Consider the following 26,432-nt stretch of genomic DNA (forward strand, 5'->3'; position numbering starts at 1 on the left):
GAAAAGATACTTGAGGTTTCCCAGCAAATCGAGGGCGTAATTCAAGTAAGACGAAGGAAGTCACAGGATGACTGGGTTAATAACTTGAAATTCAACATTAATGGATGGGCGATGATGTTTTGCTGAGGAGTTTGCATGTGCTGCTCCTTCTGCTTAGTCTGTAAGTTCCTCCTTTCCACTGGACCAGTCTGGGTTGACAGAAGTGCTACAGTGATACAAACCAGTTTTACATATAAAGAATAATTAAACTATAATAAAAAGAGTCACTGTAGGCTCCGAAAAGATACACAAATGTCCAACAAGCATATGAAGAGATCTTAATAGCACTAGTCTTTAGGGAAAAGCAAATCAAAACCACAATGAGTAGGCAAATGAATAAAATCAGAAAGTAGAACGTTGGTTGGGGGGCTGGGGAGAGGGAGCAACGGGGAGTTGTTTCGCGGGGAGAGTTTCAGTTTTGCAAGATGAAGAGTTCTGGAGATTGTACAACAATGGGAATGTGCCATTATTGATTGTACACGTAAAAATAGTTAAGATGGTAAATTTTATGTGTATTTGACTACGATTAGAAATTTTTAAAAATACACTAAGTAGAAGATACTAGAAAACTCTGGCAGTGGGTGCTCCTAGGCCAGAGTGAGCTGGACAGAAGGCTCTGGAAAGATTTGGAAATGCACCGGAGGAGAGGGCTCATGTGTTAAACGGGAAGAGGGTGGGGTGTGAAAAACGCAAACGATTTTTGTAAGGAAAGGGGTACAAAAGGAAAGGAAACACATAAGGAACTCTAGAAAACAGCGACACAAAAAGCACGATGTAATCACAGTGCACTAGCCAGCCCTGTTTGTGAAGCAAATGCCATTTACCGATTTCACTGAAAGCGCTGATGGGGTGGAAGATGGGGCCACTGTACGAACCCCACGACATCCATCGTTACAGGAATTAAATTGCTAATGTGTCAAATCGGTGTCAAAGAATAATCCAAATACAGTATTTGGAGATGGGGAGGAACTTATGTAATTAAGTGAGAAAGAATAATGCAGAAGAGAGTGAATAATAGTTTGCTCCCATTTGTTATTTTTAAAAAATAGAGAAGTATGTAGTTTCAGAGAGAGAGAGAGTATTCTGAAAGAGATCTGAGGAACCGTTACCGTGTTGCCTCTAAGTCCAGGGCCTGTGGGCACCGAGGAAGAGACAGCCTGGCTTGTGGTACAGCCTTTCGTGTTGTGTGTTTCCTTCGTGAGCGTGTGTTATGTTAGAGAGTAAAACTGTAATTCGCTGTTGATTTTTTTACATTATTAATGAAAAGGGACAGAATTGTACTGGGAGTTAGACGCGGAAGAAATTACTGCTGCTGCTAGTTGGCGGCGATTAGATGAAACTTGATTAAAGAGCATACATTTGATTGTGCTTTGTCATATAAACTTGAACTCAGGTAGGAAAGCGTAAGATACCTCTTGGCTACATGAGCTTTTTATTTACAACATTTTATTTCACTGTTACAATAAAACCTTAACTGTACTGCTGGGGGAATAGCTGACTTTAATTAATTTAATTTTCAGAGGAATAGAATTAAGCAAAAATAATTTTTATTCCATCTGCTATTGAATACCATTTAATACTGTAGCTATACTTGCCTACTTTATTGAATTTAATATCTGACGATAATTGAAGGCTTTCATTGTGCTGTATGTAGGTTAGGAAAGTATAGCAGGAAGTGCGGGCAACACCTCCCTGGTTTGTATTTGCTCCCTTTGCCCAAATGTGTGACAGCAGCTCGATGGTTAGAGCATAACCCATCATAGGGCCTGCCTGTACTTAGAAGAATGTTGTAAATGCAGATTTCTTAGTGTCTCTCTGCATCTTTTAACTTGAAAATATTCCTGGAAAGCATCATCTAAGATAATGAATAATAACCGTTTTCCAACGATAAATGTACGGACCTGCTTTAAAAGTAGTTTTTCCCCTCAACCTTGGCTGAACATTGGAGCCATCTGGAAGCTTTAAAAACTGCCTCTGCCTGAGTGCCACTCAGAGATTTCCTGAAAAGGGTGCAGCCTTAGCACTGGATGTTTTTAAAGCTTCCCAGGTAGTCCTGATGAGTAGCCAAGACTGAGAACCACTGTTTTACAGGAAGAATGTATTCTCTAAGCAGCCCCCATGTTGATTTCAATTACTTTTATTATGATAGTCTTTAAGTATGTACAAACTGACACTAGGTGGAAATTCCTTATGCGTGTAGTTGTATATAAAACACATTTACAAATTAAAAACAAACTCCAAAATTAAAAAATTAAAAAACAACATTAATGAATGGATGGTGATGTTTTGCGAAGGCTTTTGTGCATGTTACGCCTTCTGCTTAGTCTGTTAAATCCTTCTTTCCACCTGTATGAGTCTGGGACCAGTTGGGAGGTGGAAAGCATGTGGGATGTAAACAGGGAAAGTTTATTGTAAAAAGTGATTAAACTTTGGTAAAGAGCAATTGTAGAAAACTACATGGTACCTGGGGCTGAGGGAGGACGGACGGGAGGAGCGCCGCCACCCCAGGGTGGGGGTCCACACTCCTTGAAGAAGGGGTGGTTGCAGCCCACTGGACGGCAGAGCAGCCCCCTGGTTTGCCCAGGCCCGAGCTGGTCTGCAGTTGCTGGGCAGCAGGTGGCACTCCCTGGAGCACAGGCCCAGCCCAGGAAAGCCTCAGCCAGCAGCCAGCCAGTTGCATGGGCACACAGGAAGTGGGGGCCCTGGTGGTAGCCTACTGGTGGCAACCTGCGTGGCCGGGCATTCGGGTGTGTAGAGGAGATGGGGGTATTAGCACAGCAGGCGTGGAGCACATGGGGTCCCGGCTAGGAGGGCCATGTCTTTGGGATGACCCTGAAAAAAAGTGTCTGGGTGGGACAGGCAGCCAGAGGCCTGCAGCACGGTGTCACAGGAGGGTGACACTGGACCACACCAGAGCTGCAAGGTGACTGAGCCCTTGGCTGGGCACATGCCCGGGTCCTCAGCCACATGCCCGTGCCACCTCCCACCTCGCCGCCGCCAGAAGCAGCAGGCACCCCTTCTCCGGCAGTGTCCCTCCACTTCGTCTGCTGGGAAAGCTCATTGTGTTCTCAGGACAGGAGAAATGCTTCAAGGACTGTCTCTCATTGCAGAGCATGTGTTGAAGGGTGAATTTGGAGCAGACAGGCAGTAAGTGGATAACTGACACACCACCCCCCGCCAGCCAGACGCTTCTGCAGCTTCAGGCCCTGGCTCGCGGGCTGCCTGATCCTTCCAAGCTGAGCTGCGTGTGTCGCAGTGTGTCCTTAAAGAAGCTCACCATGCTGTGTAGGAATCCGTTTAAACCCAGTTGTTTTGTCAAACAAACTTGTCATTATAGCGTGCATAAGAATCACCTCCAAAGACTCTGATTTGGTTGGGCAGTGAGTGGAACCCAGGAATGTATATTTTTAATAGGTAGCCCCTATGATTCTGATGATGGTGGTCCCTGAGAAATACTTTAAGGAATAGTGTCTGAGGGCTGGACTGTGGGAACTGTCTCTTACTCCATTTTGTACCCTTATCACCTAGTAAAAGGTTGGTGTTCAGAAATGAGGGCTGAATGAATGACCAGCTGAACCCTTAAAGAAGACAGGTGTAGTTCTAGAGAAATGGACCCAGTGGGGGCGTGAAGTCCATTTCTAACACCTCTTCTCAGTGTCCTTTATACTGTACGGGAAACACTGACTTAAAACTTTCTGAAGATAATGCGTTTTCATTTATTTATTTAAAATGGACATTGTACCAATACCACTTTTCTTTATATTTAATAGGGAGAAAGAACAAGAAACACAAAAAGAGGAACGTTTGATGGAAGAAAAGAAAAAGAAAAAGCAGGAAGAAAAGAAAAAGAAGGAAGGTGCTCAGAAAAAGGTTTGGCTCGAGTTACTACTTCATTGTCTTTATAATCGCCGTGTGTCTCATTTGCATTACCATGGCCATTACATTACCGAGTTTCATTTTACTACTTTTAAAAATTAGTGTATTAAACCTATAATTAACGAAAAATAGATATCGTACTAGTGGAATAGGGTGACAGCCACAAAATGTCTTTCTTAAAGACCTAGAAATATTAGAGCTGTGTTTTAAAGAAGTTTGATTTCAGTTGTTGGTAGTAAAGAATGTCCATATTATTCTACTTAAAATGAACTGTCTAGAACAACCATGTTTAAGAAACGAGAAAAGGGCCATTCAGCTGATTTTATTAGAAAAGCTAGAAATAATTCTTGCAGCTTTGGCAAATGTTCTTTTACCGGTCCTATTAGTAAATATTACAAATTACAAGTCCTAAATCGTATAGTCATGCTGGAATTTCGTGGCATTTAATATACCAAATTATGCCATTTGTCTTTGTTCTTGCCTAGTTTAATGTATCTTGTATTTAAACTGTATACCTTTAAACTATATTAGAATATAGAGCTCAAATGAGCTTCCAGGTAGTTGTGTTTGCTTTTGGATCAGTATTGGCATATAATCAATAGCATATAGACAATTATACGTTTTCCCAGTAATACATTTTAATAAATTAACTGGGCAAAACTTGTTTTAAAATTTCCAATATTAAAGTCTGTTTATAAACTTTCATAGATGTGTACATTCTACACATTATTATTCCTAAAGAGTTTCTGGTTTTTTTTTCAGGCTGCTGATCAAAAAACCAAAGGTAAGTGTATTTTATTTTGTGTGGGGTACATTTTATGGTAGCACCAAACTTTTTATGATGAAGAGGACTTTTTCTTTAATTGATGGCTAAAAACAAAGACTCTAGCACTGCCTTTGAACCTGCTTCTTATTATTCACTGTGACATTCTTCATTTATCACTGATTTTACATCTGCATCTCATTGGCTTTTGCTTATCTGAATGCCTAAAGAATGTTCTATTAGCTTTCTAAACAGTGCTTTATAACTGCTATGATTTGATTTCCACCAAACAAGGAGTAAACTGATAAATTGACTGAATTTGAATAAGAACAACCAAAAAGATACTGAATATTTTTAAAGCTTTCAATTTCTCTTTGCCAACTATTTATAACAAAAAATGATATGTTCTTGAGGTATTCCCTCTTTGCTTAGTAATGTGTAAGATCTCTTTTTTATTCTCCAAGTCCAGAATTTGCTAATTACTGTCTTAATGGGTGTTGGTGGAAACGTAATTCTCACAGTAACTCAGGCAGCCCTGTGGGTTGCTGGAGAAGGAGCAAAATGGAAGAAGGCCTCTTCATTGTAGACTTGACATGGGTAGGGGCTGCCCCGTGGTGACAAGTACACACGTGGGAGGCACATCCACCAGTGACTTCACTTCTTTAAGCCTCGTGGATCTTGTATTTCAAATGAGAAAGGCAACAAATGAGTGGTTCCCGCCTCATAGGTGTTGTAAAGACTAAATGAGATCCCGCAAGAAGAGGGCTCAGTGCCTTACCCCTGGTTGGTGCTCGGGAGAGGTTAGCTGTGATTCATTGTTAACTAGTTTGTAAATTTGTATTTCTGCCAGACCGTCACATGCACACGGGTGTACACGCAGACACATGTGCTGTCAGACATTGCTCAGAGTGCTGACTCGGGGTACCGCCATGAGTCCTCTGTTTGTTTGGCATTTTATAGTTTTCAAAGTAAAGTTCATCTATGTTACCTCATTTGAACTGCATAATTGAGCAGGCCAGGTGTTGGTTTACGGTGAAGAACCTGAGGCCGATGGCTGAGTTAAGTGGCTGGTTCTTGGTCCAGCAGTTAGTGTAAGGGCAGGATGTGAGGGAGCCCGGGCCTCTGACCCGGTGCAGGGGGCCTCGGAGCTCGTCCATCACGGCCGCACTAAGAGATGAGTTTCGTCGACAGTGACGATTAAAAGGCCACATGGTTTTCAAAAAGGACAGAGTTTTCTTTCTCAGTTTCAGACGTAAGGCGAATTTACATGACACTGTTCACAAAGATCCAAAGGGGTATGATACGTAGTTGTATTTGAATTTATGATTTTGAATAAGAAACAATGGTTTCTTTTAATTGTCATTTAAAACTACAGAATGAGTGCTCCAAATCATCCATTTCCTATCTGTTTTAAACATTTTGAGTTTTCACAACCTGATTCAGTACCAGCTATATTCCGTTGTCACTGTCATTGTTTTCTCTTCAGATAATAACAAATTGCTTATGGTTATACACTGTTCATGAATTACGTTGTCCCGTCACCTTATGCAGAGTTGTTATTTTCCATTACTTTTCTGATGAGAATTTTCATGGCTGACTCCAAACTCTACTGGGTTTTTATCTTCTTTTGTCTTCTCTAAAATAAATACTGATCCTTTGGGAACAATTTGTCAGTAAGTGTACTAACTATAACTAGCCTTAGAACAGATCATACTAATGATTATTAATGTCCTTCTAAACCAGAAAAAGCATTTTGTATTATAAATAATCTAACAGTGTTGCTAGGTAATTCATTCATTTACAGTTTTCTCAGGCTCTCCATTATTATCAGTTCAAATGATGGTGGTTCTAAGTGTCTGACTGGACACGTGTATGAAATCACAGCCTGGGCCTGACTGAACATGTGGGCTGTATTGTAGGAATAGTCCTGGTGCTCACACGTGCCATGGATGGACTTTTCCAGCCTTCTAGCATTTTAATGTATTTCCCCAGCTCTAGTGTGTGTAGGAAAAGGGCAGGTCACGCTTTCATCCCCAGCTCCTGGCACTCTGCACCGTCCGGAGGCCTGAGATGCAGCATCTGCGCTATTCGGCTGATTTCATGCCAGACCGTGTCTGTACTGGGCCCTGGCACTTGTTACTTCTCAGGGTTGACGATGTTGACTCTATGAGTAAACTGAAGCTCTGAGATTTCGCCACATGCCCCAAGAAGGCATAGCTAGTAAATAGCTGGACTGATGTGCCCAGAATCTTCCTGAAGTTACAGCATCCACGAAAGGTATACAGTAGACATTTACCAAGCGCTTACTGTGTCTCAGTACCTCCTGTGCTTCAAAACAGCCCTATATCAGAGCTGCTCAGGGAGGGGTGCTAACTCAGACGAGGTCACAGAGCTTGTGAGGGGCAGAGTGTGGTTCCGTCCTGCCTCTGATGCCAGAGCCAGGCCATGTGTCCTGGCCAGATGTGAGGACCCATCCAGAATCACCAGGCGCTGGAGACTCCTGCTCTCCACCGAAGGCAGCACCTAGAAGTCTCAGCGCCCTGAGTTGTTGGAATGTAGGATTTGAGTGAGTCCAAGAATACTCTTACACGAGAGCCTACAATTATTCATTAACTTGCATAATATGCGGATCAATTAACATAGTAAAAGAAGTTAGAATTGATTTTATTTTGATAGCCCAAACGAGACCAAATCAATTAGTAATTTCTTGGCTCTGTGATAACACATACCACTCAGATAGTATCAGTGAAGCAGTGCTTCCGTTAGCATTGTGTTTGACTTAATTTTATCAGTAACTGAAACTTAACCTCTTCAAGCTTTCATTTGTTTTAAACATTTTCAGAGAACTCTTTAGAATATATTATACATAAATATATGTATCTTTCTGCTTTCACCTAGAGAATAAGTAGCCCAGTCCATTCGTGGTGGATCAGTCTTCATTATATCATTAATTACGCTTAAAAAGCTTTTATATCTGGTTATAACTGTTGAACTACGAATCTTCATGTAAGAGACTAAATCTCACTCGAAATTTATCTTTTTTGATTGGCTTAATATAATACATAGCATGCTTCTCACTCCCCACCCCCGAATCTGAAAACTAGGTTTCTCGAAGGTCTGCTTTACAAAATTACAAATAAAATAAATTTTGTTCCCGATTGTTTTTCAAATCCCAGCATGGGATTTCTTAGTTGAGGTCATTTTCTTCTTGTTTTAAGGTTCAGGCCAACTGAGTAAGTTTGCAGCACTGTGTGCCCACATTCCTACCCAGCGCCCTCCCCGGATGGCACGTTTTCTCCGCAGCGAGAAGACACACACTAGTTCAGCTCTGGGGTTTGTGTTCAGAGAGTGGGTGGGTGCACTCTTGTCTCTCCCCAGTTCTCTCCTCTGTACCCCTGAGAATGCAAGTCCTGTGGTGGGGTTGGGGTCCTGCACCCCTCAGGAACCTGAGCATGTCTTCTGTCATGGCCTTCTAGGCTTGGGTGTGGTTGTGGCCATCATCTTCTCCTTATTTTTTCCTTCTGTGATGAAAAATATAAGTAGTATATGCTCATTGAAAATAATTTGAGCATCGTCTAAAAAGAAGTTCAAGTTCCCTTGAAACACTTTCGTGCTCAGACGATTACCAGTTAGCATTTTGTTGGCCATCCTTGAATGTGTGTCTACAAGTACATGCACATAAACATGTATTTTATATGGACTCTGCGCCCCCCAATTAACACTCCCACCCCTAGACCTTCAAGGACCTGTACTAAGCAATTTGAGAGCCTCTGTTCACAAAATGGTCCTTTGTAATTCTGTTAAATATTGCCTTGCATTGGTGACTAAAGGAAGAGCCAGCTGAACACAATTACCTGTTACGCCTTAGTGAGGCCCTAGATACTGTCACACGGGGAAAAGGGATTCAGATAGAATCCTGTTGTAAAATACCTGTAACGTGTGTTGTGTCTCTGCTGTGGGCTTCCTAGGGTCTGTGTCGCACACTTTATAATGAGGGTTTGCTTCAGTGATCAGTAATCTCTGTCTTTTGTTGTGGGCATGGCCCTTAATTTGGGCACAAGTAACAGCTTTAGATGGAGATGATGACTTTGGGAGACGAAATTTTCCATATTGTCTTCTTGGTTTTTAACGGATTTAATGGGGGTTTTGGGATTAACCATAATAATACTCATAAATGTGAAGTGAATTGAATTTGGTGGTTTTAGCCAGGTTTTCTGAAATTCATAAAATAGAAAGATAAGTTTTCGTACAAAAAACTCAAACTTACTTATATTATGTATGAAAGTGAATATCTTGATGACCCAGTATGGCTCAAACTCCATATAATTAATGATTTATGGCTTTAGGTCATATACTTTTATAAATTCATACATTTTAGTTAGTCCCCTAATCCTGCTTGAAAGGACTATGTAAGTTTGTGGTCAGGTATTCAACTTTACCGTGCATTCGGTTTGTAATAGTTAATTTTAAGAAAACCTTTATGTGCTTTTGTTCATGTAAATCAACTTAAACCATATTCTTTCAGTAGCGTTATGTCGAGTGATAGGAGTTTTGGGGTCACAGATTTCATGCACTGTGCTATACTGCCATTGAGGCTCATTCTAAACATATATTTATAAGGCTTTTTTCTCAACATGAATGAAAAGTAGTGACAGTTGGGTTTTAAAGCATGCCCAAGTCCACAGTCAGATATTGATAAAAACAAACACATGAAAACCCACATTTCTGCACTCCAGTGAGGTGGCACTCTGTCCAGCTGAGGCAGTTGATTGCTATTTGCTCAGTCTTTCAGGGTTCTCAACACAACAATCAGCAGTTACGTTTGTAAGCATCGTGTCTGTGTTTTCCTGAGTTACACTGTGTAATAAACTCGGCCAGATTCCTCGAATTTACATGCGTTCATGTTCATATCCACATAACCAAAGCGGATATCATTCTGAGTATGAGTTACTCTTAAAGGCAGTAGCTGAAAGTCTAGCCATCGTGCTCAGAACATATTTTTTTTAATAAAATACGACATTTTATCTGCCTGTCTACAAAATGAATAAAATCTTAGAGCTTGAAGGAACCTTAGAGATTGTCCAATTCCTGTGTCGGATGGGCAATGAGATTCACAGAGGTTAGGTGGTTTGTACACGTTTTGATAGAACTAGAACTCGGGCCCTTATCTCTGATTGTCCGTTATCTGTTTTTTTTGCTATCATATAAAGAAGATGTAGATGTTGTATATCTATTATCAGTATAACCATTCATTTAGGAAGTATTTTAAGATCTTTTCAAATAAGGCTGAAAGAAGTTCCTAAGAGATTTATTATAGAGAGATCTTTATGGGATGATATCTTATTAGGATTTTAAATATTAGATATGGCTGTATTTAGCCATGTTGCTCTAATTTAAAGTAATTACGGCCAGTCAATGACGGACCGCTCATATGACAGCGGTCCCATAGATTATAAAGGAGCTGTCAGATCCCTATCACCTGGCGACGTCGTAGCCCTCCTGATGTTGCCGCGTAACACATTACTTACGTGTTTGTGGTGATGCTGGTGTAGACAAATCCACTACGCTGCCAGTCGTGTACAAGCACAGCAGATACGATTATGCACAGTGCGTGATACTTGATAACATAACGGTAATAAACCACTGTGTTACCAGTTTGTATTTATTATACTTTTTATCATTATTTTACAGTGTACTCTTTCTACTTATTAAAAAGAACGTTTGCTATAAAACAGTATGCTGTCATACACTTGCAGCAGCCTGTCAACCCAGCGTAAATGAATCAGGAGGCTTCCCTAGAATTAAATGACAAAGTTTTATTCAAGGGTCTTAAACAAATTGCAATTCTAGAAACACCACCAGACAATACCCAAAGTGTTCCAAAGAATAAAGGAAGAGGTTGAGAGTTTTTATGTAAAAAGCACATTCTTGAAAAAAATCAGCCCTGCATCTTAGTTTCTGGATTGGTCTGAGATAGTGATCCTTTAGATGTCCGGTGGTCTGACACATGAACGTTCTTCAGGGGGTTATTTATAGGCTTACAAGTTTCCAGGCATTGGTAATGCAACTGGGAGGTTCAAAAGTTTACGTTCCCAGGCCAGTTAAACGAAGATAAAATCGAGTGCTCGTGTTTCAGCCCACTTTGATTGAAGTACTTTCATTAGCTTGACTATAGTGACTCCATTTTTCCTTCACTCTTTCCTCAAGCCTCGTACATTTCATATTTACCGTGTCTCTTAATTGCATCGTTTTCTCTTGCGCTTGATTTAATCTCGTGGTGTTTTGTACAGTAACGTGCTGTACAGGCTGGTAGCCCAGGAGCAACAGGCTGTGCCACGTAGCCTGGGTGTGCAGTAGGCGGCACCATCCAGGTGTGTAAGTGCCTCTGTGATGTTTGCACAACGACGAAACCGCCTTAGGACACATTTCTCAGAACGTGTCCCTGTCGTTAAGTGGCGCCTGTATTTAATTTTACTCTTAAATCTCTGGCAGGAAGAGGATATAATGAATGCAGTAATATTTTTTCCATGAGACAAAAGAAAGTGCATTAAGATGTATTTTCCCCCTAATATGTAGGCAATTTAAAAGGATAAAAATTTATCAAGAAAAAAACTAAGCAGGTCCATATATATAAGTTCTTGATGAAATTCTAGAAGAAAGGAAGTAAACGCAGTGATGGCAGGGAAGCAGCACTCTTCTCTGTTACGGGCCCTTTTAACCACATCTTGAGGACACGTCTACAAAGTCTCAGGTAAAGGGAAGCCCACAGCTCTGTTTAGTCTAGCTCTTCACTAAATGGTAAATATAAGGAAGTTTCCACCTCAGAGAAACTTACAGTTTATAGCTCTAAAGGAAGCTGACAGTCTGCTTTCTGAGAAATAATCGATCGGATTACCTCCTTTTTCTGTTTTAATAGTTTTATTGAGTCATAACTGACACACAGTCAAGTGTGTGTATTTAAAGAGAAGATTTTAATATGTTCTGGCATGTGCACATCTGTGAAACCATCCCCACAGTCGAGACCGCACCCATCACCCCTGGGAGTTCAGCACGCACCTCTCACCCATCAGCCTGGAGTGCTTCCTGTCGCTACAGAAGTGTTTCTTTTCTAGACTGTTGCATATAAACGGAATCAGACAGCACACAGCCCAGACTTCTTGCGCACAGCTCATACTTTTAAGAGCCATCCCTGCTGGGTATGTCAGTAATCGTTCCTTTCATTGCTGAGCAGTAGTCCATTGTTTGGATGTGTCACAATTTGTTACTCCATTCATCTGTTCACAGACACTTGAGTTGTTTCTCATGTTTAGCTATCAGGAATAAAAGCTTCTGTGAACTTTCATACACACATCTGTACCGGGATACGCTTTCATGTGGTAAATATGTCGGGATAGAATGGCGGGATGTTATGAATGGGATAAATACCTGCTAGAGCTGGTCACTCTGAGTCGTCCCCAAGTTGGCTGTGAAAACAAGGACAAGGATGGACACATTACCCCAAACCCGTCCACGAGGCCATTAGAATCGGGCGCTCTTGACAGCGTATCTTACCAAAGCGGGGCTAACCCTAGAGAGGTGGCGGTGGGGGCAGGAAGGCTAGCTCAGAGTGCTTGTACGCTGTGTCGGGGCCTTCAGAGCTGATCTTCTAGACCAGAGGGAGTCACTGGAAAGCTTTATGTGGGAGAGCGACATCATGAGATTTAGATTTTAGAAAGATCACTGAATGTGCCAGATTGAGGTGGCATTAAACAGCTGGAGAGAGGCTGGGAGGCAGGGGTGCCGTGGGCCACTGCACAGTTCAGACTCCAGGCGACCAAGCCGAGTGGTTCGGGGTGGACAGAAAGGGGTCACGCTGATAGAGCAGGCCGAGCTCAGACAGTAACTGGCTAATCATTCATCCGGCGGATGTTTATTGAACACCTGTTATTTGCCTGGCGTTGTGCTGTTCGCTATGGGGAGGAAAGGATGTAAGAAAACAGACATGCTTTCCGCTCTCATGGAGCTTAGAGATTTACGGGGCACGGACGTGAAACATCCCTCACAACGCTGTGTGGGTCATTCCTGACTGAGATGGCCACTGTGGAAGGAAAGGAACACTGTTCAATGAGAGCAGCGAACAGAAGCACCTGAACTAGCTGGGAGGTGGGGAGGTGCTCTGAGTCATTCTTGAACTGTGATCTAAAGGACCAGGAGCGTGTAACCGGGCCTGGGAGAGGGAGAGAGGGCAAGGCGCCCACGTACAGAGGGAGCGGCTTGGGCAAAGGCTGGCTCTGGCTAGCTGGAGTGTGGTGTTTTCCAGGACCTAAACAACGACAGAACAGCCAGCATAGCAGGGGAGTAGTCAGCAAGGGGGAGCGTGGTGTTGAGGAAGCTAAAGGTAGCTGGTGACAGCATGGGTAGGGCATGACGGAGATGGACCTTCTCGTAAGAGCAGTAAGAAGGCTTTTCAAAATCCCTTTGCAGTACGGCCAATTTTCCTCCCCTGCCCAGCCTTCTCTGACTAAACTTCACTCGGGCTCCCTCTTCTGGCAGGCCGTTGGATTTTGCACTTTTGGGGGAAAAACATGGCTGGATTATTGCTAGTCCACAATTAATTTTTTTAAAGAAAACACACACAGTCCTGCTGCAGAAGGTGGCACACATGTCCTGAGAGAACACTTGGGAGGCATAATTCCACTTAAACCTTCTGCGTTTCATCAGATAGGATTTGCTGTTTTGCGAGAGCTTGTTCAGTTCAGGATGAGTCGGCCTGGAGAGAGCTGAGGTCGGGGTGCAGGTGAGGGACGGGAGCCGCACAGTCACCCAGCGAGCCTTCCTCACCCTGCACATCTGTCCAGTGTGTGGTCTCCTCTGGGGCGTATTCCAACTGACATCGCGTGTTGAAAAGGTTACAGAAAAGCCAATATGTGTCAGTGCTGTGTTGGTTACTCGGCTTTAACATATGCTGTTATCAGATTTTCTATTTTAATCTAAATCAGCCAACTCTTATTTAAGAGAACTTAGAAATATTTGCCTGTATGATAAACAGTACATTTTCTTTAGAGTAGAAGAATCCAAGGACCAAAACAAAGTAACCGGCTAATGAAATGACTCTTGTTGTGCGTAGTCGTTATTAGTCGTTTTACTTGAACATTTATTACCCTGATGTATCTAGAGCAGCATTTAATGTCATACCTTTTAGAGCGGTAACTGTATTAGAATAGAAAACATCTCTAAACAGCATTTCTCATTAGCAACAGACACCAAGTTAATGCAGTTAGTAGTTAATATTTGCGCCCAATTTGAGTTGGGCTCCAAAAGTTGCCATGGTGACCGATCAGCCAGAAGCCTCCGCAGAACAAGCAAGACCACCGCTTTGTACCCCACTGGGACGGCCCAGAAACACACACATGGACCGTCGCTCACTCCTGCCTACGTCTCATTGTGCTGAGGAAACTTCTCGCTACAGTGTTTGTTGTACAGGCTGCAGACGAAACTGTAATTGTGAAAATATTCCTTGGAATTACTGATTATTTTAACACAGGGGAATAGTTCTCGTCCATAATCACATTTGCAAATGGTCAATAATATATATTTGAGTAAATTTAAATTTTAAATAGTAAGAAACTCTGATTCTTTGAGTATATATTCTGCAATGACCAGAATTAATGCATGATTCTTAAAATATTTCATCTTTCATTGTCATTGTGTGGTGTCTGTGCATAAGGGAAATTCTGAGCTTTACATACAAAACTTAAGTTCTGAGATGCCATCAATTATAGGACATATCGTTGATTTAATAATGTTTTATTGATGGAGTTTGGGGGTGAATAAGAAAACTATATTACATTTATGCACCAACTGAAAGATGCATCCAAATTTCAGAACTAAGCCGTGTTCAAGGATGTGTGTTCAAGTGTCCCTCTAGGTTAGTATTTACCTGTTAAAAAGTTACTTTTAAAATACGCCTCTCCAATCCATTGCATGCCTCCTTGCCAGTATACGTTAGGCTAATGGTGGTAGCCTTTGAGGTTCTAACTGGTCCAGTAAACACCGTGAGAAGGAAATGGCTGCTGACTACCTACTAGCTCCTACCGTATGCCACGGTGTCCAGGTGGACGCAAGATTTAAATATACTACTTGCTAAAAGGAGTCTGGGCTCTTAACCAGAGTTCAGCTGAAGGGTAGAGAAACCACCCTAGCTATTTGAAGCAGAAGTGAGGTTAAGTACAGGGAACTGGGTGCTTATCAAATCACTGTGAGGCCAGGGGAGGGAGCGTGCTCGAGGCCACCAGAAAGGACTCCCCACTGAGTCCTCCTGAAGAGCTGCTCCTGGGGAAGAGTCAAGAGGCCCTGCTGGCACTGCTGACTTCACATGTACAGTGTCACTGCTGCAGCCTAGCCATCCAGAAGCTGCCACCAGGCTGTCCCTCACCGCCACCAAGGCAGCAGTTGGAAACCGGACCTGCACAGAAACTTCCGCCATGTCCAGGGCTGCGCTTACGCTCGGGGGGGGGGGGGGGGGGAGCTGCGCCTGCAGGACAGAGGGCAGCCAGGTCACTGCCCGATCGCACGCATGCAGTCACGCAGTCACGCGCGCACGCACCCAGCTAACGCGGCCTGGTGCATAGCTCAGGCTCCTTGCAGCTGTGAAGAAGACCCCTGCCAGTCCTGCTGCTGTGCATTTTGGGGGAGAGGAGACAACTTTGACAGCTGCTCTGTAACGTTTTAAAAAAGTGATGGGATGGCTGTTCCTGAACGTTTGTGTAGTGCCTGACACTTTCCAACAGTGAAATGTGAAACCAAATGGAGGGGGGAGGTTTAGGGCCAGACCAGAGACCTAATCCTCCAATCCTGAGTACAGCTGTCATTCTCTCTGCTTCCTAATCACCATGGTAACTTCTCTGAGTCGCTGCCTACCTTCTTCCTTTCTTTCTTTTAGTTCATACCTACAGTTCAGTTAGTGTGACTTTGTTTTTGTTTTTTGATCAGCCTAAAATACTTCCCATTGCTCCTGAAAGGAGGAAGACGAGCATTATTATATAAACTTCAGTCATGCTACTAGACCTTCTCCCAGGCCCATCTGTGCACTTCCTCATAAAATCAGCTTTAGCAAGAACCCTGCTGAGTCCGTTTAACCAGAACCCCCCACCCCCAGGTTCCTCATCCCCTCCCCCACTTCCCCATTTCAGGTGATTTCTGATCACTCTCACCTGTTTTCAGCCAGAATTCTGTTGGCTCAGTTTAGCCAGAACCCCCTTATCTCTGATGTTCCCTCTTAGTCATTTTCCATCCGCTGCCCCTACCCAGCTCCTTGGCTGTGAATCCCCACGTGCCTATGCTTTGTTCCCAGTCTCTGCCCCATGTAAAATCCCCCTGCAGCGGTCCCTGTACACATCTCGATGGTCCTGAATCAGGTCGACCTTAACCATCTTTAGCAAGTGGCATTGACTTTCTTCCTCTAACATAACATAAACACAGTGCACTTACTATGTGCCTAACACTCTTCTAAATGGTCCTCTGCATATGCATTCACTCCTCAGAGCACCCTCTCAGTAAGGCATTGAGCCCCACTTAGCCACATTTTACAGATGGCACAACTGAGGGCCAGAGAGCTTAAGTAACCTACCCAGGGTCACCAGCCAGTAAGCGGCAGAGCTGAGGTTTAACCTCCGAGTCATGCTATGCGTCTCAAGAAGTGTATGGAGTGACCTGTGCCAGTTTGTGTGGCGATCATCTCTTCAGGGGAGGTGGAGTGTGCAGTCAGGGAGGGTTGGTGGAACTGACCGCATTTTCTTAACTAAGTTGGCATATCGGGTACATGGAGTTTTGTTGATTATTTCATCTTACGCCTTTTTGTACATCTTAAGTATTTCCAAATAAATTTTTAAAGAAAAGCATGTCTTGGCAGTATGACTTGGGTGATTCAGATGGAAAGGCCTCAGTGCACTGGGCACCCCATGCTCTCCTGCTCTGTGAAGTCCCTGGGGTGGAACTTAACCTCCCGAGTGTGTTCCTGCACCGTCTGTAACCAGAACAAGGAGGCTGCTGCCACTGTGGCCATGGTGGCCATGTCATTTCCCTTCCCTGGGAAGATGATGCCGGACGGGGCCACCTGACTCTAGAGCTGCACAGACGTTCTTGATGAAGGTCGCCTGCTTCTTGAGTTTAAACAGCACATGATGGTCTGTGCATGAGTTTGTCATCAGAGAAGCCTACCCCAGACGACTCCCCGGAACTGGAGGCCCCAGACTTCTCCACCTGCTGCGGCCAGGATCACCGTGCAGCGTCCTTCCGCCAGGCTGCCCCCAGCTGCCACCCCAGCTACTGGCCACGTGCTGGCACCCAGGATCCTTACCCAGTCTGTGCTGCCTCTCCAGCCGCATGTCCAGCACCGCTCCCTCGGCCCCTGAGCTCCAGGCCCCCCGACCCTGTCCCAGGCCTGGCAAACAAGCTGCCCCACCGTAGCACCTGCCCAGACGCGGCCCCAGCCCCCAGGTGGGAGTGAGCGCGCAGATGGGCACGCACACGTCACCAGGCTCAGCTCAGCTGTCGCTCCTTGGAGGAGCTCTCTCTGAGCCCCTCACCTCATTTAAGTTCCGTTCCACTGTTGCTTGTAGCAGCTTGTGGTAATGTGTATGTTTGTAGAATCATTTTGAAGGTAATATCTGTCTCTTAGACTATAAACTACAAGGATAGGAACCATCTGTCTCTTTTCCTCAGTGCGCCCCATGCCTGACACGAGATAGGCACTCATTCAATATTTCCTAAATTAGAAAATAGGGAGAGGCTACACGAGGGCACTGACACATTTTGTAGGGGGTGAAAAGAGTGGTAGGCAGATTAAAATGAGAAACTGAAGTTGGAACCCTATTTACCTGCCCTGCTTTCCTCGTTATTCACAGCACGTAACACCTTCTGGTGACTACGTAGCTTATACTGCGTGTTCAGTGTTTGTCTTCCTCCTTGTCCACTGGTCCATCCCCGTGCCTAGGCAGTGGCTGGGCTGTGCAAAGGCTTGGCACGTGGGAACTGAATGAATGAGCGGCTTCTGCCTCAGGGACCTCGAAGTCATGGGCTGAGAGAGGGAGTGGCTGGTGCGAGGATTCTGAAGCTGTACGGCAAATGGTGGGCAGTTACAGTGCAGGCACTTGCTCGATTCGAAGAGGGCTTCTTAGCAGCACTGGGGCTCAGAAGAGCGTGAGTGGGCAGTAGGCCTTGTCACTTGCAGACAGTCTGGAAAGCAGCCCGGAGGCTGGGGTGCTGCAGGAGTTTGGGCGGCACAGTGAAGGGACGGCCAGGGGCCTGTGCTGAGACCCAGGCCGCATTTACCGGCCGGGGACGTGCGAGATAGACCCCCGTAGTGACCAGGCTGGAGTGAAGGTCAAGGAGCCTGGGCCAACCAGGGTGGCTCCCTTGCTCTTGCTCTGTGACAAGGTGTTGTAGAAAGTTCTGACAAGGAGCATCCTGAGCTTCCTGCCCTCGCTGGAGCCTGTTGTTTTGGAAAAGCAATGGGGATTTATAAGCTGTTTGGACCCTATTGTGACCATGCCCTCTGAATCTGAACTGAAAGCAGAAAATGGTTTCTTGGAAAGAAAATTGTTTTAACACTTGCTTTCTTATATAATAGTTTAACAACTACCTTTTTTCCACCAGCAGATGTCACCCTCATTTAAAAGGAAAAAGCTTATTAGGCAAAGGAGTCTAACTCAAATTTCCAGCTTGCTGGACCAAGTTCTTTTCTTAGCTATGTCCTTATTAACTGGTTACTACTGTAATTTTTTTCTAAATAAAACAGATGATTCGTTGACGGCCTGTAAACGAACTGGAGCTGAAATTCCCGTAGCCTTGAGGTGTACTGTATGAAAGCAGTGCTGTGCTGGGCAGACTGGTTTGTGATCCCCCAGGTGTCATAAGGTACGGCCATCGGGTCGGCTGTTTGAGAAGAGGGATGCCAAGACCACTTTGAGACCCGACTCTTTGTCTTTGGGCAGCAGTAGATTGAGCAGTTCCCATCTGAAAAGGTGTATGGCTCTTTAGAAACTGCCCACTTGATTTATTGCTAAGAATAGATGCAAATTTGGAGATTCTTCACTTATCAGTTGAGATTATGTTAACTGGCAGCTAGTTTCAAAGACCCGAAAACTAACCGGCTTAAACCAGAGAAGGTAGATCAGTGTCTCACATAAAAGGGGTTGGGGCACAGGCCCCAGGTCAGAACTCGTGGTTCCCTCTTGGCGAGCGAAGCTTCTCCTTCCTTTCCTGAGGCTCCCACACCAGCAGCCACACCGCTAGCGTGGCCGGCAGCTGGAAGTGTTACTGTCACCACAATGGGCATTTGGTAACTAACCAAGCACTGTGCTGCCCTGTACTCCTGCCCTTTCTCTTGTTAATTGAACAAATAGTGACACCCTTCTGTATGTGAGGTAAGGCGCTAGCACAGAGCTGTCAGGAGAAATCTCTCACCTGGAAAAGGTGTGATCTACCACAACCGATTGTCCTTTATGAAAACAAACTATTTAAATTTAACAATATTTCTGAGAAACCAGCTCAAATCACCTTTCTCCAGAAGACAGACCAGCGCTGTTCAGTAGAAATAAAATTCAAGCCACAAATGTGAGCCACATAAGTGATTTTAAATATTCTAGTAGCAACATTTTAAAACTAAAAGGAGACCTGTGAGATTATTTGTGATATATTTTTAATTCAGTATATCCAAAATGTTATTTCAACATGCAATCAATATAAAAATGGTTAACAAGATTCCTATTTTTTGTACTGACTCTGAAAATGTATATACTGACAGCACATCTCGGTTCAGACCTCCAGTGCTCGGCAGCCACATGTGGTTGGCGGCTACCATAGTGGACAACACGTGGTCCGTCATGTTTCCACTCTAAGCGGCTGACTTCCGGTCAGTACCGACTACCTGCTTCCGTGTCCTGTAATTCTCATTTCCCTAGCTGAGCGTTGGCTCACTTAGGTGAAAAACTGGTCATGCTTTGGTGCCTTCCTACAGCAGTCAGCACTGTGCTGGGCTCAGACCCAGGAAATTGGTGTTGGGCCTTTGGATGCGTTCAGTTAGAAGGGTGCCCCATTCCAAGCAGGACTGTCCCGTAGGCAACTGAAGATTGAGGCTGGACTAGAGCTGGGGGCAACATGGGACAGTATGTGGGTTCAGTGGCATAGAGATGATGGTCAAATAATGCAACAGGATGGCCTCTCCAGAGTGTCCAGGGCAGATGAATGAGTCCAAAGACTTGAAGTCCGTTTGTGGTTCGAGGGCCCGTGGAGCCAGGAGTCTGCAGGGCACAGGAAGGGGTCGGGCAGTTCCCCCCATCTTCTGCTAACAGGTCTGACGTAGAGTGAATTTTCTTTTACTTGTAGCCCAGTGCTATGATATATTAAAAGCATCTGGGTTTCTAAGAGCGTAATCTGATAATCTCTTAAACTTAATGTATTTCCTTTGTTTTCTTAAGTAATAGCATCATGTTACCTTTTCATTCAGTAGTCATGAAGGTGATCGTCACGACTGGAGAGGAGACATGGGACAAGTTAATGACAACTATTTTTATTTACTTTTAAAACAAAACAAGACCCACACAAGACTTTGAGTTATTGACAGCAGTGGAAGCAGGCAGACCCAGGAAACTAGGATGGTCGGGAAGTGCTAAGGGCGTCCTGAGGTTGGGGACCAGGAATTTGTGGTGACACCTAACTGCATGGCTGTGATTTCTTGAGAGCCTCTGCGATCTGAGTCCGGGTAGAGAGAGAGGACAGTGGCTTCATCCAGGATGGAGGGTTTGCGGGCAGGGCCTTGTGGATAGATTGTGCAGACATGTCATGCAGGGCCCCAGGGGTGGACGGCGGGACCCACATCGGTAGACGAGAAGTGCTGTAAAAGGAGAACAGTAACGTCTCACGTTCCCCCGCGGTGTTGACTGGACATCGTCTTGTGATGTTGCTTATATATGTAAGATGTACACAGAACTAGGTACAAATGTGTCTCCCACGGAGCTTCTACTCAACTGTACAACCAGAGACGTTTACAAATTAAGTAGAAAGAAAAAATGTTTTTTCAAATAAGGTGAATGTAATGTTTATTGGATATGAATGTTTCAAGTTCAAGATGGGAAGGACCGTCGAGGCTCAGGTGCCTTCGCACTGACATGTCTGTGCTCCCTCCACATGCAGGGTCACTACTCGCCTCACCTTTTGCGTTTGGCACGCTGTTAGTACAGCCGCATCAGGTATCACTCAACGCTCCTGCGCCTTTTTCTGTTTCTATTCCTGTGAAACCTTTGCTTATGCACCATACTCTGATAGCATTTTGACTTTCACCTAATGCCAATGCAGTTTGGAAATTAGCCCACCTGTGTTCTTTCCAAATACGTGTGGGGTGGAATATCGTAGTGTTGTAGATATCATCACCACAGATGTTTTTGTTATTCAGATAATCTTAACTCCACCAGTATATATATTTTTAGACTGTCAATCAGAATTAAAATATATATATATATATATAAATTCATAGACATCTGAGCTTGGAGAAACACTGACCAAGAGCAGTGGTTGTCAGGCTGTGGTCCAGGGACCACCCGCATCAGCATCGCCTGGGAACTTGTAGGAAACATATAGTGATGGGTGGAAACTAGACTTTTGGTGGTGAGCACACAGGAGAGTAAATAGATATAAAATTATAATGTCGTGCACCTGAAATTTATATAATGCTATTAATCAGTGTTACCCCAATGAAAACAATAAATTGTAAAAACAAACAAATTCGCAGCTTTGGGCCAGCCCCATGGCTCAGGTGGCCCATGGCTCAGGTGGCCCATGGCTCAGGTGGTTGGAGCGCTGTGCTCCTAATACTGAGGTTGCGGGTTCGATTCCCACATGGGCCAGTGAGCTGCGCCCTCTACAGCTAAGATTGTAAACAATGGCTGGACCTGGAGCTGGGCTGCCATGAGCAGCTGGAGGACGGCGTGAGCTGCCACGGGCTGCTGTGAGCGGCCAACCGACAGCCGGCAACCCACTGCCTCAGCGGGGGGGGGGGGGGGGGGGGGGGGGGGAGCGCAAGGCTCATAACAGCAGCACGGGCCAGGGAGCTGCGTCCTACACAACTAGACTGAGAAACAACGGCTTGAACCGGAGTAGGGGAGAGGGGAGGTGGAAGAAGGGGGAGAAAAAATTCTCAGCTTCCCTTCCCCTCCAACCTACTGAATCCCCTCAGTGGGGCCCAGGAGTCCGGGCTTTGATCCGCCCTCGGGTTGCAGCTGCTGCGAGCTGAGGTGTGAGAACTGCGGCTCTAACCTAACCCACCCAGTTTACAGATGAGGAAGCCGTGGTTCAGGAGATGCCGTTCAGGTTCAGGTTGCAGTGAGCTCAGAGGAGAACTGGGTCTCAGAGCTAGAACTCCAGGCGTTAGGCCGTCCTGTACCCCAAGCACTGTGTGGGCTTTTCTCTCCCAGTCTTTCATTTTGTTTCCTTTGGTTTGGGCTGGGTTTTAAGGTGGTGTTACTAAAGTTTGGGGGTCTTCTCATTTTGTTCCTTGTAGTGCCAGAACCTACTAAGACCTGTTCAAGCCAGCCCCAACCTGCCGGTCCCAGTACTTCCACCAGCACTCTCTCCAGCAGCAGTAATGGCAAGCGTGCCTCTGCCAGCGGCCAGCAGCCAGCTGCATCCCGTTACCTGCCTCGCGAGGTGCCTCCACGCTTCCGCCAGCAAGAACAGAAGCAGCTATTAAAGAGAGGTCAGCCATTGCCTACGGGAGCTCTGACCAGTGTCAGCCCAAGCCAGGGTGCTGGGCCTGCAGGGGTAAGCCCTCCTCCCCTCCCTGGAGCCGGAGCGCAGCAGCCCAGTAAGCTCCAACCAGGTAAGGTGACACAGAACGCGGCATCCTTTTATCTGAGAACTGGTGTGCTGTTTCCCGCTTCACTGCCCAGGAATACAAGTGGGCAGATTGTGGTCCACATTCACTCTGTATGTGTGGTAGAGCTGGCTACATAGATAGGTGATGGATGAATAGATAGATAGATGATACATACATTTCAGTTGGATTTTAAAGTTTAATTCTGTTTCCCCCTACTTTCTAATATTATTTCTCATATATTTTCACATGGCATTAGCTACTTCAGCCATGTCTATTGCTCACCACAAACTAAAGGTCTGTCCATCAGGGCATAGAAATCTGTCCAGGCAGATGCTTTAGGACCTGCATGAGGACTTAAATAAAACCCTGTCTGTCAGTCCACGAGGCTAGTGCATGAGTGTGCACACGCCTTCTCTGCAGGGAGGTGATAGCGTTTGGTGGAGAGGGGGTGTTTGTAATGGCAGCGGGGACAGTCGGAGGCAAACCTGCCTGATAGCGCGTGCTCAGCCTCGCGGTGTCCGGCTCCTGGTCCACCTACTGCCTGTGGCGTCTGCCTGCACTTGGAGCCTCGCTTTCTCTTGGCTCCCAGGCGAGGCCACCACTTGCTCATTTGGTCTCCAGCTTCCAAAACGTCGACATCGCATCTCCTGTCTGTCCTCTTCCTGTCTAAATCCTGACCTTATGGATTTAGACTTTAAGACTTTTTTTTAACTAGAGTTTTAGAGAAATTTTTGGAAGAGAGCAAAATACATGTATTCAACTGCCACGTTTCGGTTATTTTCTTAAATCTCTGTTTTGACAGTTGGCACCCGTTTTAGCATGGAAACCATATTTGCTGATGGTAGTGAAATTCAGGTCTGTAATTAGAGAAGCAAGGAGGCTTCTTGTATTAGATTGGAATTTAAAAGAAACGTCACAAGTCATATTAATATTTGTTTTCTCTCATGTGCTGCCTTTTAATGTGGGGAATAACTCCAACATGACACAAAAGTATTTATAGCAGTATTTCTCAAAACCGTGACTTTGTGGTATATTCGGAACACATATTTTTAGACAACTTTGCCATGTCTCTTCAAATAGCCTTGGCTGTCATCTGCTAGATTCCTGGTAGAGGGAGTAGAGGTCAATGATTGTCAGCAAAAAGCAAGAAAGAAAAGAAATGATCAAATATACTTACTGACCAAGAACATAGTCCCACCTACTTAGCTGCCAGCAGTTTATAATCAAACGTACAGTTACGGTCAGCACTGAAACGTGGTCCTCAGGGAATCTTAACAGAGATAGAGATTTATAGTCATACCGAAATAGCTTGGTACATATACTGTGTTTCCCCGAAAGTAAGACCTAAGCGGAAAATAAGGCCTAACACGATTTCTCAGGAGGACATCCCCTGAACATAAGCCCTAATGCGTCTTTTGGAGCAAACCTTAATATAAGACCCGGTCTTATTTTCGGGGAAACACGGTATTAATTTAAGATGCTCATTTTGAAAAACTGAAAAATTAAAAAGTAACGAAAGCTGGATCAGTAGAACTCAGTTTGAGTTGACTAATCCTTAAGAATTTAACAGCAGATCATTTCCAGTGATAAGAAAAGGAAGATTGGGAGGTATTTCAGCCCAGCACATTAATTTTTGTGTTTTTCCCAAGTGTGTCAGTATGTGGACCCTCCCTCCACACACACACACACACACACACACACACACACGCACGTTTCAGTGTGCTTAGCAAGGATTAAAGGAGTGGGTAGAGTTTGAAGTGCCTTTGTCATGGCTGTAAAGAATCACATAGTCTAAACCTGCTAAAATGAATGAGCATCCTGGTTTCCTCACACCTGAGTGTTGGACCATTTTTCTGCTCTCTCCACGGAGGCAGGGCCTTGCAGTCCTTACTTTCGGAATGGAAAGCTCCTGTGTTCGTTCCAATAAACCGAAAGGACTTACAGATAGAATGCCAAAGTTTTAAAAACTGAAACATAAAATTGTATGTTTTCTTAGCTGTGTAAGTGTAGGTAAATGTTATATCCTGTCGCAGCACAAGACAACTGGTGGAATATGGAGACCGACCTGGCCCGACAGACTTTTTTAATCATTGTTTTCCTTTATCCACCACATGCTTCCCAAAAGGATGTCAGTAGATGAGTCGGGCTCTTACGGTGTTTTGTGATTTACATTAACCTGTCAAGCTTGTTCATGTATCGAAAAATTGCAACCCCAAGCTTCGCTGTTTCTTAGAGAAGCCTGTGCACTAAGCTTAACACTTTCTCACTGTCTGTCCTGTTGTTACCCTATCAGAATGAGTAGGCAGTAGTGAGTACCACACTGAGCTTGCACACCTCTACGAAGGGGGCAGAAGACGCTGACCTTTCAGGACTTCAGCTCCTGAGAGCCTCTTTTCCTTATGCACTGAGCAGAATACCTCCTGAATGCCCCCTGAGTACTGTGCAGTAGGGAAGGCCAGCTCACGGCCGCGGTGCGCTGGAAAGACCGGAAGTCAGTACACTACTCACAGGTGCCATGTGCACACACGGAAACAGCAGCTAACCCAGACCACCGGTGGGGCTGCCAAGGAAGGCTTGGCGCCGGACGCGATGGGAGTGCGTTTGGAGCAGCTGTGCAAAGCAGGTGATGGAGCAACCTGCGTGCACGAAGGCGCACACCCAGATGATAGGGCCTCCTGCGTAACAAAGGGGACTAGGGGACAGTCCCTAGGGGACAGGATGCAAGGGGGCAACAAGAGGAAATGGGGTACAAAGCGGGGCTGTTAGTATTACTAAGTAATAGCAATACACTGGCCCCAAAACTTACCATACGATCAAGTCAAATTCATATTCAAAACTGTTCAACATAACTGCTTTTGGAACTTGACAGGCTAATTCTAACATCCATCTAGAACAAAGGTGCATAAAGTAGAATCGCCAAGAAAATTTTGAAAAAGAGTAATGAGTTATCAAATGGAGCTGTGATCCTCTAATAATTACAACGTGTTAGTGGGGCAGGAATAAGCAAATCGATTGATGAACTACAATGGTGAGCCCAGGGGGATAAACACATGTATACATGGAGACCTGGGTGGGCGTGGATGTGACGTTACAGATCATGGAGAAATGACGCTCAGATCAGTACTGTGCAAGAGGGCCGTGTGCACACAGACGTGAGCGCTCCTGGCAGGCGGCCTGGGAGAACGTTTCCAGATCTTGGGAACAATGACGAAGCACACTTCTAGGATCCCAGAGATAAAACCTTGCCCCACTGAGAGGCCCAGTTTTCTCTCGGAAGCCAGAAACTATGAAAAGAAAGGCTGACAAATTTGAGTGTGTAAAAGTTCAAAACTTTTGTACAGACCCATAAATAAAACCAGAGAGGAAATATCAAGCATTCCTACAAATCCACGAGGAAAAAAAACAGTCCAGTAGAAAAATGGGCAAAGAATGTGAATAGACAGATCATAAAACTCTATGAAAAACGAGTTCTACACATATTGAAGATAATATTCTGATCAGGGAAAAAACACAAATAAAAATGACAACAACAGTAATATACTAGTTTTCACTTACCAAATTACCAAAACTTTAAAATCTGCTATAATCACAACGGTACTATTGATTGAGTGCTGAGCCAAATGTTCGCTAGAGCCAAGTGTTTAGTCTTCACAACCAGACTCCAGAACCACCACACCTGACTGGTGAGAGCGAGAAAGGGCTGTACGTAAGAATGCGGAGAGGTACACGCTCTAAGGAGAGCGATTTGGCAGAATTTGTCCAACTTCTGGGTGCTCCCGTCCCTGAGCCCCCCGTTCCATCTGTAGCAGTGAGTCCTGCAGACACCCAAGAGCACGGCTCTTTCTCACCAGCCTGATGCTCGGCGGTCACTCTTTGCCCTGTGGCCTGAACGAGTGATCGGTG

At 44.8% G+C, this 26,432-nt stretch overlaps 1 protein-coding gene across 1 annotated transcript in view; it reads left to right on the top strand.

Annotated features, from left to right (window-relative positions):
- Nucleotides 1–3,876: 3,876 nt before the first annotated feature.
- TNRC6C (trinucleotide repeat containing adaptor 6C) overlaps nucleotides 3,877–26,432 on the top strand; it is an 83,324-nt gene continuing 60,768 nt past the window's right edge. The window contains exons 1-3 of the mRNA XM_033091405.1: nucleotides 3,877–3,909; nucleotides 4,678–4,699; nucleotides 22,215–22,532. The gene's annotated coding sequence lies outside the window, so the exon portion shown is untranslated. The remainder of the gene's footprint in view (nucleotides 3,910–4,677; nucleotides 4,700–22,214; nucleotides 22,533–26,432) is intronic.

Source organism: Rhinolophus ferrumequinum, chromosome 21 (assembly GCF_004115265.2).
Source record: "Rhinolophus ferrumequinum isolate MPI-CBG mRhiFer1 chromosome 21, mRhiFer1_v1.p, whole genome shotgun sequence".
Classification (NCBI taxonomy): Eukaryota; Metazoa; Chordata; class Mammalia; order Chiroptera; family Rhinolophidae; genus Rhinolophus; species Rhinolophus ferrumequinum.